Raw genomic sequence first — 12,463 nt, 5'->3', positions numbered from 1 at the left:
GTGTGTTTTCCAATGCAACACCCATGGATTTTGACACTGCCCAGATTTACATATCATCTAAATCTGGGGCAGCGCCAAAAACATCTGCTTCCCTAGAGCAGGCGTAACAGGGAGAAATGTTTTTACTTCTCTTAACTTTTTTCTCTTTCCATGTGTGCTGCATTCTGCAGCACACATAAAATGAGGAAAACGCCTCCATTAATTGTTTTTGTGCAGGAAGGTGTTACTTCCTCCACAAAAACAATCCTGCCAACCACGCAGACACCCTTGCACCGTGGTGCAAGGGTGCCTGTGCACGCGCTCGGCTGCAAATTGTGCACCAGTGCTTGCTGAACGGACAGGAATGCACCAAATCTTGTAAATACTGTGCATTCCTGCCTTTCGAATTGGTTTGGGGCACCAAAGCAAAATGACTTGCGGTGCTGTCGTACGCCAATTCTTTGTAAATGAGGACCTTAGTATTTTTAGCGTAATATGCTGCATAAATTGCTAAACAATTTAGCTTATCTTGCTGCACTACTGGGTTCATATTCCCAGCTGAGAACATCCTTCTTGTGTACAGCTTTATTTCAACAGTTGATTGGTAGTCTAGATGAGGAGATAGGCAATAACCCTCCCATAGCCAGTGTCAATACATCAGGAAAACTAACTAGACCCTCCGTGACATCTAACATAAGTGTGGAATCTCTCTTCTTGAATCCCTCTTGCTTCTTTATGTAGGGTGGATTACAAGATCCAACACCTCATGCTCCTGTCCTAGTCCATCTCTGTAGTTGATGAAGGTATTTCTTGCGTAGTTAGATCAGAAGTGACAACATCTGCGACAGCAGCATCGTCTAAGCTCACGCTGTGACTGGCAGTGCGGAACCTTGGAGCAAGCCCACGGTGTGGTCCATGAGGGACACTATTCCCTCACCTAACTCTGAGACTCTGAGAACATCTTCTGCGTTTGTGGCTTCAGATGGATGGGCCACATCTGCACCATGGTCCTATCACTACACTGCCTCCCTGTTAAAGACAGACCGCACCTTCACTTTGAAATGCTGTGCATCACACACAAGCCAGTTGATGGTTGAGTATCAGATGATCCTGCTATCTGTCCTCTGCACATCTCCTGGAAAACTTTTCTGTTCTAGTTCTACCCTCTGACTCTGTTTCTGACCCTTTTCAGGCTCGCGCCGGGACACTCCTCGGAGTATCTGCACGCGCTGTAAGTTCATATAACATAACATCACAATGTGGGTGAGATCACACCATGTGCAGCACACCTTCCTCTGGAACTCTCTCCCTCAACCACAGAGAATGCAAAAAGACTTCCTATGGTCCAGGCAAGGCACAAGAGGCACCTGTTCCATTTCTAGTACAGCTTGGACGTCACCAGCTCCAGCCAGCCTTCTGCATCATTATCACCACTGAAGGTTGAGCGCCTAAGACTCACATCTCAACATGTAGTACTCACACTGGAAGCTTTTTCCACCAGTTTGATTCATTTATTGTCTTTCATGACTCATTTATTACTGACCACTATTATTTTCTTCCCCCTCCTTATGATATATGCATTGATGCGATGACTAGTGACTGTGAATATATACTTTTATTTGATTTCTTAAAATCATAAAAGGGTGTAACATACCACCATAAGATGTACAATATAAGTCAAGTGTACTGGATAAAAAAATGTGAATAAAACAATGTTGTATTTATGCCCCACACATTGTGTAATTCATTCCTGAGGCCAAGAATGTGTTATGAGTTACTTCGACCACAAGAATTATAAAATTAGTTGTATTTCGAGTAAAGTGCTTGTGCTAACAGGGGGAAAGGAAAGAGAAAGGGCAAAATAAAATTCAGGAAGGGGCTCAGCCCGACTGCTTGTGGAGTGCCGGTCACCTGTCCTTCTTTCTGAGTTCTTTGATCACTGAGTCTTTCTTTCCAAGCTGCTAGTTTCAAGAATGGACATATCTATGGGATGACCAGGTGTATTGCCCTCCCATAACTCAGAGTTGGCAACTTGTGGTGTGAGTACCTTACAAACACTATACAAAAATAAATAAAATACTGCAATAATTCCATGGAATTACTAATATACAGAGCTAAATCATAAAAGAAAATGGTTAGTATATGTCAGTTTCAGTTCATCAACTTGAAAGGAATTCTTTGTTGTAAATGTTGCAGTTGGGCTTTGCCCATTTAGTATACCAGGAATATTTTCTTAGGATCACCCGGTTATTGGACCTTTATAGTGGGTGAGTTTCCCTACCCGAGTCTCACTCCCAGTCATTTTTATAATAAATTGTCCTGCGTGTGTTTACCGCCAGTGTCCGCCTTTTAGAGGCCACTTGTTATCCCGGTTGCACTAGGGTAAGAGGCACTGGGCTAGTTACCCATGCACAAGCATGCACATGCGTGTGTGCACAGGTGCAGGCGTCCCGTTGGAGACTACAGTTGTGCGCAGTCTGGTAGCTATTCACGGAAAACCTGCCTGTGGCTATGTCAAAGTGGAAATTTGACCTGTCACAATACCACATTTGATAGGCCTAAACCTTCCTTTTAAACATTATAAGTCACCCATATGCAAGCCTTATTGCCCATAAAGTCAGGGTGCAGATATTAAATAAGGCCATGTACAAATTAGTCTTGAACTTTTCCCTACACTGAAATAGCCCGAGAAAAGATTTTCACTGCAGCAAGGCTGGCTACTACCACAGGGAAGGGCTACATCGTTATATTTATTAAATGATAAATTTGGATTGGTAGCAGCTAGAAATATATATCTTATACTCTTTTGATTCGTAAATTAAAGCCCTCTTTAATGGTGAGGCTAGATTTTAAATTATTATTTTAGAAATGCCACTTTCAGAAATTTGTAATTTTTCTGCCCGAAGATTTTTGGAGTCCCCACCTGCCTGGATCGGTGATGGCGCTCCCACTGCGAAATGGGCATAGGACTCCGCCAGTGCACAAAGTGGCTTTGGTCTAAAGGTAGTAGATTTTCCTGACAGTGTGGCTGTGGAGAAGTTGGGTCCTGCCCTGATTACACTACAGAGGGTCTTTCGTCAGCGTGCACAGAGAGACCTGACCCCAGCCTTATGTGTCACTAGCCAGAGCCAAACCCCTGAAAGGCTAAAAAGGGGAAGTCTTAGAAACAATCGCAATGGACCGCACTCCGCTAGCCCCTCCTCCGGGTCGCCCCAAGGGAAGCTGGTACATGAAGTTCTTGGGTGGTTCACCCCAGTGGGTGCAAGTAAGTACTTGTTGAACTGATGATCTCTGATGGAGTTCTTGAGTGGTTCACCCCAGTGGGTGCAAGTAAGTACTTGTTGAACTGATGATCTCTAGACCCGATACATGTCCCGGGTTTTAAAATATCGCTCGAGACATGGCTCGGGTTTCGGGATAACTTCCCTCATCAGTAGAGAAAATAGTTAGGGGTGGAAGAGAGGGCCGCCAAGCAACCGTCAAAAGGGGAAGTCTAGATGAAGGAGGAATCCCCCACCCACAAGCTGGATTAGAGATACAAGTGGCATCCCTGAACCTGAAGGAGGTCCAGATATGGGTCTAGACTGTGACAGTGGCAACACAAGGCGTGCCAATACCCGTGGGTCTGCACAAGCTTTATAAATCAATAATACACAGGGAGGGAGCATGCATGGTGTCCCTTCTGGGTCCTGTGAAGCCCAAGGACCCCATCCTCTGGGTGTATCCAAGATGGGTCCCGGAACCCCAACCCAGGTCCCTGACATGATGAATGAAATGGAGTGCACATATCATCCTCACCCCTTAGTGGAATAGGCACCCCCCGCTCCCAGTCCCCGTGTCTGGGGGCAGCGAGACAGCCACCATAAGCTCAACATCCTACCCTTCCTGCATGGAGCGGGGGGGGGGGGAGAATGCAATTGCCAGAACCCATGTCCGTGAAACATGGTAACGAATGGACGGGAGCCTGCTGGGCGGTAAGTGAGTGGGGTCCCCGTGCTGGACCAAAACAAAACGTATCGTAGTGTCCCGGGTGGGAACGGGCACCCCCACACAAGAAAAAAGAGAAAGATAACAAAACCACATGTGTTGCAAGGCCACGTGCAATGGAAGAAAGGGGCCAAGGCCTCTCATTTGAAATCAGACCTTCCAGGCTGGGAGTGGCCCATAGTGCGCTGCGGGTCCCAGTTTGCACATTTGCCTTATTTTGTGATTGCCCCAAAAGGGGCTGGGCACCACCAAAATGTATTTTAAAAAAGTGTTTGGGAGCAGAAGGAGCACAGCAGCCCACCTTTGCTTAACTTTTTAAATATTGACCCTATGTCTTCCAGGTCTTAAAATGCATGACCTGGGGAGACTTTCCTAAAATGTTTAAATATGTCTTTAGTGGGGCCCTTTCTTCTACAGCCTGGCAGTGCAATATCCTTTAGTGATAGGTTCTATGGCTGTATAGGTGTGTAAGAAAATCAGCCATGTTCATGTTAAATTGTATGTGACCTTACATTACTATGTTTGAACAAACATTGCAATTCTTGTTTCAAATTAATGACTGCAATTAAACATGGCTAGAGATATTATAGTTATTTATAACATGTGGATTGTTGTTCTTTCAATGTGGTTACCCTTGAAAACGCCAATGTGCTTGCTTATATTATTGTTGTAATTACTCCTTGACTTATTTGTACATGACACCCCCTTATAGTGTAATGTTCAATCTAGTATGGATGGGGGGGTACTGTGATTTTAAGGATCATGACTCAATAGGGGTAAAATGTGATTTCAGAATGTCACCTAAATTATTTCTATCTGCCCGATGCATATTTTTGTAAATAAATGTATCATATTTATCAGTATGTGTGTAATAAATGTACTTTTCCTCTTTCAAAGACAAAGCACTGACTGGACAATTATTTATTGAGTCTTATTATGGCGTGCCAGCGAATGGTGATTACTAGCCCACACCACCTCCACGGTGTAGGCTTTGGGCTGCTCTGCTTCGCTACCCTGAGAGAGTCAAGTGCTGCAGTGGGGTGCTTGGTTCTCACTAAGGGGAAATTGTGGACCTAGGCCTCACATCGTGCACAACCAACAATCCAATTTCTTGCAATTCTCTTTATCATCCTTACCTTGTTCACCCCATCACAACAGAGACAACCACACCAAGAATTTGTTTTTTCAACTCATGTTACACTCAATGACTGGCTATCCAACAACTCCTAAGAATTTCCTTCCACTTCAACCTTGATAAGAGCATGGCATTGTTTTAACCCTTACTTTACCGACACAGTTTTTTGGTGTCATCCAATTTCCTCACACAAAGAATGAACCTTCCTACTCACATTCTTCCTCATTCTCCATATTTTGATTGGGTTTCTCTTCCACCCTTGCTTTGGCTTTAATCCTTACCACTTGACTTGTGGTGTAGTTCCCCAGAACCACAACATTCACAACATGTCTCTGACTACACGAACCATACATCCACAAACAGGGCTCCCAAAAGCACTGTATAAGCATTCATGCCAACCCTTTGTTTAATCGCTATAAGGTACCACTGGTTAGCAGGTGGTAGAGTGCTTTAAGACATATTAATCCATAAATCCCTTCATTAGAGTGAAAGTGAATTGAATGCCATTTTCAGCTCATATTACACCTGGTACAGCCTCCCTTGCAAACACCTTCTGAAAAACATGATGATAAAAAGGGTATTTGGCTGCACTATAATTGTCACTTTTACCTACTTGGATAGATGATCAAGAATGTCATGTACTCCGATTGGGCAAACTTTGGCAATGTCTGAGGAAATCCACACATAACATTCTCTAAGCGCTGTTAGTATATTTCACTAGGTGATGTGATGCAACAAACTTAAGTAAATGTTTGTCACTCATTGTAAGAAATTGGGTTACTGGTTGAGGGAAGTGAAACTCTACTAAAGCAGCAGCTGCAGGCCCTGTTAGGGTGAAGTCACAAGCAAACCCCATATTAGCCTGTGCTCAACGCTCTGGTAGCTTGAAAAAGAGCAGTCAGGCTGAATTTGAATGTAATGTGAAAAGTATTTATGCAGTGATTCAAACAGTAATAAAGTGAAAACCCAACACAAGACAAATCCCACACCAATTTTGAAAAATAGAGTAAAATTATTTGATACCAAAACGACAAAAATCCAATCAGTAAAACCACAGATGTGCAATATTTTAAGAGTTTAGTGATAACAGTGCTTAGAAGCACAGGGCATCTGTTTTCCACAAGCCTGACAAAGGGACCAGATTAGACCATCTGAACAAAGTACCTTAATTCCTGGTTGCAAAGCATTGTGAGGTCCAGCGCAAAGGATACGTCGCATAGCGGCTGTTGGAAGGAGCTGCGGGGCTGCGACGTGAGGTCCTGCAATGAGATGCATTGTGCAGCAGCGTTTCTGATTGGCTATGGGGTTATGTATCACACTGTATCACTTCTGAGGGGACCACAGCTTGGCTGGCAGAACACCTTCAGGCCAACGTCCAAGGAGCCAGGACTGGGGTGGCAGCACTTCAGGGAGGGGCAAGACTAACAGCAGGCAGAGTCCAGGTGCAGGGTTCAAGGTGGTTGGAGCCTTTTCTCTCCCAGAGGCTTTGATCAGGAGGGCAACTAACTAGCATGTGGAGTCACTCTGGTGGTCCTGGGTTCAAGATGCAGGTCCAGTCCTTCTCTCTCAGGCAGCAGGACAGCAGAGTAGCAGTCCTTTTTGCCGAGCAGCACAGCAGTCCATCTGAGTCTTCCAAAGGCACAGAGGTGTACTGAAAAGATGGGTCTCAGGGTCCACTATTTATACTGCATGCCCACTTTGAAGTAGGAGATGGTTATGGAGGGTTCTGCCTCCCTAAGGTGTCAGGCATCACTTTCCTCCCTGCCCTGGTTTGTCTGGGGACACATAAGACTAGAAAAAACCCATTTGTGAGTGTGTTCAGACAGAGACAAGTTATTGTAGGTGACAGCTCTGCCCCCTCATTAAGTCAGAATGACCCATCCTGCCAGCACCTATATTCCCTTTGTCTCACTGTATAGAGGCAATACACAAGGACCAACTGCCTCTATAACTAGTCATGTGTCCCAAGACAGGCTACGGACACAAAAGGGCTAAGCCAGGAAAATGGCAACTTTCTAAAAGTGGAATCTTCAAGCTTGTAAAAAAAAATCTGACTTTACCCTTTAAATAAGAATTTTCGGGGGCGTGGCCAAGATGGCGGGGTGAGCGGACGCTTCCTCCCGTAGCTCCTCCGGCCCGGCCGAGCTTGAGCCCTTTTCTTATGCTTTTCTCCCCCCGCTGAGGCTCAGCGTGTGAGAGGAGCGTGGCGGAGCACCTGGTGCGCACATTGTTGCCGCTTTGGTTCGGATCGCCTTGGGGGAAGTCCCCAAAAAGTCCGATCGAGTTCGAGGAGCGACGGAGGCCTGGGAGGCGGAGCGCATCGAAGTGCTGTCCGTGCGCCTCGGCTGGGCCTGGTGCTGAAGGTTGCGATCTGGAGGGAATCTGGCCCGTCGCTCGACGGAGGGTGAAGGAGCCGCGGGAGGGGACCCGACGGTGCGGGAGACTTAGGACGGGCGCTTTGGCACTCAGACTTGTGTCGGCGACACTTCGCACTGCGGGGCCCCTGTCCCTTGACCGAAGTACGGCGGACTTTCTGTTGGGGTCGGCCCGTCTGGGCCCTTGCGTGTGACGGACTGGAACCAGTGGCGGAACCTCTTTGATTGCTGTGCGTTTTGGGGGCCCCGGTGGTGTCGCCGGGCCTGGTCGCTCTGCCCTGCCCCGCCCTGCCGCCATCTTGTCCCCGAGGGATCAGTGGTGTTGGCCTTCACTGGAGCCCTTGCTGGTGGATGTATGTGACCGCCGCTGCTGCCGGGCTGACTTTCTGGGGGATGTGTTGATGAGGAGCCCCCCACTGTAGCTTCCATTGCTGTCTCGGATGGGCACCCGCGGCTGGCGGTGGCCGGACTGGACCGCCATTTTGTCACCTGTGACGCAGCGACTCTGCTTGTGGGGGGACACCCACGTCGAGCGCTTGCCTGCAGCTGGGCATCCCTAGGGCGGCTGGACCTGTGCCCGACCGCAGTACTTGCGATGTCTGGAAGAGGCGGCTCGAAGAAGGGGGACCGCACCCTGCCGGACATGCTTGGCAGGGCCCAGCAACTGCGGGACAGAACACAGCCTTCGCCGGGGTCCTCCCGGGCCTCGGCGGATGTGACTGGGGGGGAGCCACCCGTCACGAGGACCTTTATGGAGGAACTGTTTAGCTCCCTCAGGGAGGACTTTCAGACATTGAAGCGGGAGGTGGCCAGCGAGGTCCGGGAAGTGCGCAGGGAAGTGGAGGGCCTTGGCGAGCGCGTTGAAATGGTGGAGACGGAGGCCCAGCGCCGGGAGGAGGAGATAGTCCATCTTCAACAGGGCGTTCTCCGCCTCCGGGAGCAGTGTGTTGAGCTCCAGGCCCACTCTGAGGACCTTGAGAACAGATCACGGAGGAACAACATTCGAGTGCGTGGTGTGCCGACTGCAGACGAGGGGTCCGATCTGGGGGGCTACCTGCGGGACATGTTCCGAGAGATACTGGGGGAAGCTGCGGACTTCCCCATTAGCATTGATAGGGCACATAGGGTTGGCCGGCAGCGCCAGTCATCGGCACCTCCACCGGACATTTTGGCCTTCCTGCCCGACTTCCCGCTGAAGGAACGCATCATGACTGAGGCCCGCAGGAAACAGCCCCTGACTTTCCGGGAGCGGCCGGTGGCGCTTTACCAGGACCTCTCCGCCATCACGCTGCAGAAACGCAGGTCCTTCAGGATTGCCACTGACTTTTTGCGCGAACACGAGACGCCGTACTCTTGGGGACATCCCTTCCGCCTGATCTTCCGGTGGAATGGGGTGCTACACCAGCTACGCTCCTTGCAGGACATTTGTGGAGTCCTGGGGCTTACGGCGGCGGAGGAGGAAGGAGCTACACCGTCGTGGAGGCCCTCGGAGAGACGGAGCCGGCGGAGGTCGACGAGGCGACGATCAGCGGCCAGCGCAGGGCGTCCTGATTCCCCTACCATCAGGGCGGACATGGCCGTCGCTTTGAGGGCGGCGGCCAGGGACTCGGCCGGCTCCACCGGCGTGGCCTTGACGGCATAACACTCACTCCGGGGGGAGATGCCTTTAGCTTCTTTAACTGCTGGGTACGGGGCGGGGGGGTCGGGGGGGAGCAGATGGAGGTGAGTGGCTGGACGTCCACTTCGTTCTTTTCTACGGACTTGCCCGTTTTGGGGCTTGACTGGGACAATGGGGTGTTTGAGTTTGCGTTTGGCTAGTTGCCAGGGTTGTGTTTTGGGTGGGTGTAGGGGTTGTTCTGGGGTTGGGGAGGTCCCGTCCGATGTTGTCCATGCCCACGCTTGGTCTGTTTTGGCTTGTCCCACGCGGCTGCCCCGCGCGCCCTACCCGCTGATCCCCTGCCCATTGCACGGCGTTCCCGATCCCCGAGAGGAATGTCGGCCCTAAAGGTGGTGACCCTTAATGTTCAGGGTCTGAATAACCCCGTGAAGCGCAGAGCGATCTTATCTTTGCTGGAGGGGACGCAGGCGGACATTTGCCTTTTGCAGGAGACCCACTTATTGCCCCGGGATTGCCATAGGCTGCGCTCTGCTAAGTTCCCTACCCAGTTCTTCTCCTCGGCAGCGAACAAGACGGCGGGGGTGGCCATTCTTCTAGCGAGCTCCTTTAGGGGGGAGGTTTTGTATAAGTGTGCTGAACAGAAGGAGAGGCTTCTGGCGTATCGCATGCGCTTAGGAAGCATAGCGTTTACGGTCGGCTCCGTTTATAGCCCAAACGACCAACAAGAACGTTTCCTAGACTCCGTGTTGGTGGATGTCACTGCTTCTCCCGACCGCCACGTCATTTTGGGGGGAGACCTTAATATTGTCTTCGATTCTGTGATGGACAGATCGGCGCAGCGCTCCCCGCAGACGGGGGAACTGTCCCAGGCTGTGAAGGCCCGGATTGCGGAACTGGATTTACACGACCTTTGGCGCTCCATGCACCTCACGGACAGGGACTACTCTTACTTTTCACACGTACACCGCACCTACTCACGGCTGGACTACCTTCTGGTGAGTGGACCGATGCGTGCCGCTGCCACGGCGGCGGACATCGGGGTCCTGACCCTGTCTGACCAGTCACCGGCGTTTTCCGGTGGCCGGCAGCCTCCCCCTCTCGGGGGGTGTGGCGCCTCCGGGATACCCTTTTACACAAAAAGTCTGTAGTGCAGCGCATTGGAGAGGTCATACAGGACTACCTAACTCACAATAGCAACACCGACACTTCGCAGGCGACACAGTGGGCGGCATTGAAGGCAGTCCTCCGGGGGGAATTTATCTCTATCTCCGCAGCCGAAAATAGGGAGCGGCAACGGAAGAGGGACGAGCTGACCGTTCAGGTCCGGGAGCTTGAGCAGGCCCACCGCCGCACGGGGGCGCCAAGGGTGTGGAGGCAGTTGAAGGCTGCGAGGAAGCTCTTGTCGGCATTGGATCTTGATAGGGCGGAGTATGCCGCCCTGCGCTTGAAACATGCCTTCTACACTGGGGGGGACAAATGTGTGAAGCTCCTAGCACACCGGCTCCGGGTCACGCAGCAGCGTGGCGTCGTGAAGGAACTGGTGGGCGCGGACGGGGTGGCCGTCTCCGGGGACGCAGAGGTAGCGGAATCTTTCCGCGGCTTCTACGAGGCGTTGTATGCTGAGGAGCCCTCCTCGCCACGGGATGCCACAGGCTACTTGGAGTCGGTGACCCTTCCGGTGCTGGATCCGGTTCAGGCGGACCACCTGGAGCGGGATATCCATGTTGAGGAAGTGATTTCCGCTATTGCGCGGCTGAAGCTTGGTAAGGCCCCGGGCCCGGACGGGTACACGTCTTTGTTTTACAAGACTTTTTGCACGGCGGTGGCCCCTGTCCTCACTCGGCTATTTAATTCCTTTTCCGAACCGGGAGCCATCCCACCGGATCTCCTGAGGGCGACGGTCGCGGTAATCCCGAAACCTGGGAAGGACCGGGCCCTCTGCGGTTCGTATCGACCCATCTCGCTTTTAAATGTCGACCTCAAGTTGTATACAGGGATTCTAGCGTCCCGGCTGGGTCCGCACCTCCCCGGATTGGTGGAGGCGGACCAGGCTGGCTTTGTACCCGGCAGACAGACGGTTGATAATACCAAGCGGGTGACGCATGTTCTGGAGAAGGCCTCGCGGATCCCGGGGGAGCGGATGTTGCTGTCCGTTGATGCGGAGAAGGCCTTCGACAGAGTTCACTGGCCGTATCTCGAGCTGGTTCTCAAGAAATTGGGAATCGGGGATAAGTTCCGCACCATGGTACTCAACTGTTATAAGCATCCTTCAGCGTCGGTACGGGTCAACGGGTGTAGCTCCGGCGGATTTGCCATCGAACGCGGCACGAGGCAGGGCTGCCCCCTCTCGCCGCTCTTGTTTGCCCTCTACATGGAGCCGTTTGCTCAGAGGATTCGCGATAACCCGGACGCTATTGGGGTCCGGATGGGCCAGTATGTCCACACTGTCAGTCTCTACGCGGACGATGTCCTGTTGACCTTGGACGACCCTAGGAGGTCGCTGCCTGCTTGCCTCCGGGAACTGGACGCCTTTGCCTGTGCGGCCGGCTTCAAAATGAATATGGGCAAGTCAGTGGCGTTAGACGTGTCCCTGGCTGCGGACACCAGGAGGGACCTTCAGCGACTCTTCCCCATGCAGTGGTCCTCGTCCACGGTGCCATACCTGGGGATTCTGCTGGCGCCCACATTGCCGGAGATGGTAACGGCCAATTATGCCTCCCTCAGCAGGAAGATCAAGGAGGAGCTTGGTCGCTGGAGCAAGGGCCTACTGTCCTGGTTGGGGCGAATCGCGGCGGTTAAGATGACGTTGTTGCCCCAGATACTGTATCTTTTTCGGGCCCTCCCTCTCCAGCCCCCGGTGGGCTGGATACGACAAATGCAGGCTGACATCTCCCGCTTTGTGTGGCAGGGCCGCAAGCCACGAATGAAGAGGGTCCTCTCCACGCTTGCTCCGGAGGCGGGGGGTCTCGGTATTCCGGACCTCCGTAAGTACTTTCAGGCGGCACAGCTGCGTTATCTGGTGGAGTGGAGCAGGTGGGAGTCCGACAAACACTGGCTCTTTCAAGACCAGGCAGTGGCGGGCCGCACCTTACAAGAGGTCCCATTCTTGCGCCGCGCGCATCGCCCCCCTAACCTTTACGCTTCTTTTGTTACGCGGGTCCCCCTGCGGGTGTGGGATGCAGTCTGCGAGGCTCGGGGCCTCACCACCTTCCCTTCGCCGTTCACACCCATAGTGGGCAACCCAGACTTTTCCCCAGGGATGGAGCCGGGAGTTTTCTCCCATTGGGTGCAGGCGGGCTGCAGGGCGCTCTTCCAGGTCTATGGCCCGGAGGGAGTGATTCCTTTTCAGCAACTCCGCCAGGAGTTCGG

This window comes from Triturus cristatus, chromosome 7, assembly GCF_964204655.1.
Source record: "Triturus cristatus chromosome 7, aTriCri1.1, whole genome shotgun sequence".
Taxonomy (NCBI): domain Eukaryota; kingdom Metazoa; phylum Chordata; class Amphibia; order Caudata; family Salamandridae; genus Triturus; species Triturus cristatus.
This window is presented reverse-complemented; position numbering follows the sequence as displayed.